Source organism: Cibotium barometz, chromosome 43 (assembly GCF_041138505.1).
Source record: "Cibotium barometz isolate CiBa-2024 chromosome 43, ASM4113850v1, whole genome shotgun sequence".
NCBI lineage: Eukaryota > Viridiplantae > Streptophyta > Polypodiopsida > Cyatheales > Cibotiaceae > Cibotium > Cibotium barometz.
In genome coordinates, this window is record NC_141088.1 from 39,142,011 (window position 1) to 39,146,068 (window position 4,058).

A 4,058-nucleotide genomic window follows, 5' to 3' on the forward strand; every position below is an offset into this window, starting at 1 on the left:
ATACATCACATGACACTTTGGAGGTATTGTCCCCAATTATCCGCTAACTTCCGATGAGCGTCAATAGCTCCTACATAACTAAGCCATTCTGCACAGCAGATCTCTCCTTGTTTATTGCAGTTCGTACATTAGCTCGATAGCGTTGTCGCTTATGTCTCGTTTTCTTCTTACTAAGTTTTTGATTTTTGTTTCTGTCAGATTCGAACTCACTTGGTCGATCTTCACTTGTGTCCCCCTCACTTTCGGATGAACTGCAGGAGGTCACCGTCCTAGGCCTTGAGCACATTGCTTCCACACTTGGGTGAATATTTGATTCTTTCCCCCCATCAGGCTCAGAGTCAGTTTCTTCTTGAGATTCATACTCAGAGTTGCATTGGTCAGAGTCTTCGCTACTTTCAGTGTTAGTGGAGTTTGCCGCTTTCTCGCCATCAGGAGTCAAGTGCATAAAACCTATCATGTTTATTGGCACTAACGGTGGCATATCTTGCCCCTCAGTTGTTACCCAACTTGTACCTCTATTTCCCCATATGTCTATGGTTGCCGCTAGGTGTACCCAATCCACGTTATCCGACTCAGTCATACCTGGTAGGACATCCATATAAGGAGAACTTTCCCATCATCAGTCTCTTTTTTACATGTATAGCAATACCTTAATGGGGCGGAGTGAATAGTAGTATCCGATCGATTATCAATGATAACCTTGCTTCCTAAAGGATGCGCGCGACCATTCTCAAGATCAACTCAAATGACAGAGTCCTATGGAATTGTAGGTAGACATGGTTTTTCGACCAGTCATGCACCATTTGTGCTTCCCTCATGAAAGGACGTCCTAAGATCATTTGATATGACATAGGATGCTTGGAGAAATCCATTACAATGAAGGTATGTCTTACCTTGTATCCTAGAACCTTGATCTTAAGGTCCCTTAACATTCCAATAGGTTTAGCTATGGTTCCGTTTGCCATCTTAACCACCATGTTTGTGACTTCGAGGTGAGGTCTTCCCATAGATTCCCAACAGTTTTTAGTCACAATGCTCACGCCAGCACCACCATCAAGGATTCCCTTTAGAGTTAATCCCTTGGTAGTAATGGGGAGGGTTGCATTAGATTCGTCACCTTCAAAGTACTGTCCCAACTTATTAACAGGTATTTCAACGACCGAATCTTCATCTAGGTTGGGTTGTAGATCCCGATGTTCCCCTTCATCTTGAAGTGTATCGGGTCTATCCATATTTGCAAATTGTGGTAACCCCGCCTTCAGTTCTCCATTGAGAAATGCCCGAAGAGCTAAGAATAGCTCAGGATGTCCGTATAACTTGGATATGATCGTGGTTCTGATTTCAGAGGACATGAAATCCATTAGCTTGGACACATTCAGCGGTACTTTTCGAGATATCGCCCCTTAACTAGGGACTGGTGAAGATGGAATCACTCCCTCTTCGATGGGGTCAGGCATTCCCTCACTAAACATTCTTTCCAGCAAGAAGGGTGGTTGCCCACTTCCTGATGTCCTATCCTCCCTCTTCGATGGGGTCAGGCATTCCCTCACTAAACATTCTTTCCAGCAAGAAGGGTGGTTGCCCACTTCCTGATGTCCTATCCTCACTTTCTTCCCGAATGATACTAGGTATAGCTAACAGTTTATGGTTCCTGTGAGGCTGAACTTGTGTAGGAAACACTGTGTCTGGAATTTTGATTTTTCTCGGGTTTGGCTCCAGTTCTCTTTGTGTTTCTTCCACCAAACCCCTTAAGTGTTGCACTTGTTCAATCTCCTCGACTGGCTTTGGGTAAGTTCCAATCTTTTTCTTGAGGGTTTTTGGCCCACGTGGCTTGTCTTGGGGAGTCTCAGTCAGTTTGGGTGGCCGAGAGGGCATTAACTAACTTGGTTGTGGGGCCGAGGAAGTTTCCTTCTGTTTCCCTTTATTTATGTATTCACTTGATTCTCCTTCGTTGAGCTCCCGAGTGGGTTCCTCCCTTAAGGTAGTGGCTTTGGTCCCCATGGTTTCTATTGAATCGGAATCATCTTCAAAATCATTCATATACACGGGGTCGTCTCCTGTCCCTATGTTAGTCTTTGAACTAGGCTTAGAGCTCGTGGCATTAAGCGATCTCTTCCGCTGCGTTTTCTTTTTCTTTGCTCGAGCAATTGATGTAGTATCCCTCTCTTCGAGAATGTAGTTTTGATTTTGAAGCATTGACCGTGTAACTACATTCGCGGGTACGACAGGTATGGTTCCTCGTGCCTGGTTGGTGACCTCAACCAAATTCAATGGCATAATCTTGGGTGCATTAGGATTATGTGACATTGAGCAATCAAATGATCTATGCCACAACGATTACATGTAAGTACCGGCATTCCCGATGTACTCCCTTGATTTGGTTGCATATGAGTAGCGATCTTCTGTAGCCTATTAGGGCACTCCGCTACACGATGCGGTCCACCACAATCGTAGCATTGAAGAGGTGGTCTCCTCGCCAAGGTATTAAGGTTTTGCCCTCTTGTGGCAAGAGCAGCCGCTTGATATACAGGCTTGACTTGCCCGAAATGATCCTCCATGTAGTACTGGGGAATCAGTTCAAACGTATCAATCCCATATGGAACAGTGGGGTCTATCTCCTCTTCATAATCCCCACACGCACTATGTGACTCACAACCCATCTGTTTTACAGGGGTAATCCTTGGATGTGGAGGTTGTGGTCCTAGCACTGGCGGTGGTAACAGCACAGACTGAACTACATTCGGGTTCCTTGGAACTATGTGCTGTGACAGTTGCTCGACCGAGCATCAGCGCGGGTACTTGAGGTGTGTTTGACCAGGCTAGTGGTGCCTGATTTGCCAACATACGCTTAAGTACTAGGCAATCTTTAGATTGATAGCCATACTTACCACATGCATTGCAATTCCCATTGAATTTGACTCTGAATGAGGAACATTCACTCGTGCTATGTGGTCCTAAGCAAACCGAACACCATTGTTGCTCTCTTCTTGGGTACATATGGCTATTTTGAGGAGCTCGTCAGTCATCACAGACATTTCGGATATCTTGGGCTCCTTGGCAATAGGTTTTACCATCATTGGCTCGTGCCCAAATACTTGCGAACTAACGGATTTTGTCTCTGAAGACACCTTTTTTACCTGCAATCATCAACTTGTCTTCTAACTGGATTGCATTGGCAGTGACTGCTTCCCACGTTGTAAGACCTCTAATGACTAGGCCATTGTATATGTCCTCGTGGCGCAATCCTCGGATGAATCTATCGAGCAGTTGGTTATTATTGAAGCGCTCATCGAGAGTGCAGCAAGAATTTAGATGCTTCAATCGACTTATAAAGTCTCTCACTGACTCCCCTTCCTCGCGTTCAGCTTTTTGGAGTTGAGATGCTACTCCCCAAAGCACACCCTCACGTATGTATTCCTTCAAGAACAATCTCTTGAGAGTGAGGTAGTGAGTATGCTCTTCAACCCTTAAGGTTCGATACCAATCTCTGGCCTTCTCACTCAAGGTTAAGCCTAAAGCTTTACACTTGAGTGAGCTTAGCCACTTGCATCACCTTGCTTCTGGGTTCTCTCTCAAGCATGCCCCACATGTTTTCCGCAATAGATCATTCGATCGTCTGAGCAAACGCTGCGAGATCACCTAGGTGAGCAGGCATAACTGGTGGAGGCACTTCTGGGATAGCCTGGTTGATAGGAGTTGGCATTGGTCTTGGTATGTAGGCAGCTGACGTAGGTTGTGATATGTGATTAGGCCTAGCTCCTCTTGGATAAGGGTTGTGATAAGGCGGTCGTGGAGCATACGCCATTGGCATACTAAGAGGCGTAGGAGCTACATGAGCATGAGTAGCGATAGGTACATATGGTCGATAGGCACTGGCACGCACTGTTGTATGTATTGTTCCACTAGGTAGCGGCGTCGTACTAACTACAGCGGTAACAGGTGCACTTTCCGTTATGCTCATCATTGGGGTAGGCATTGTGGATTCCCTAATGGAAAGTTGAGCCAAGGTTGGAAAGCTAAAGTTACTGCTCATGGGCTCAACCTACATTGAGACTCCA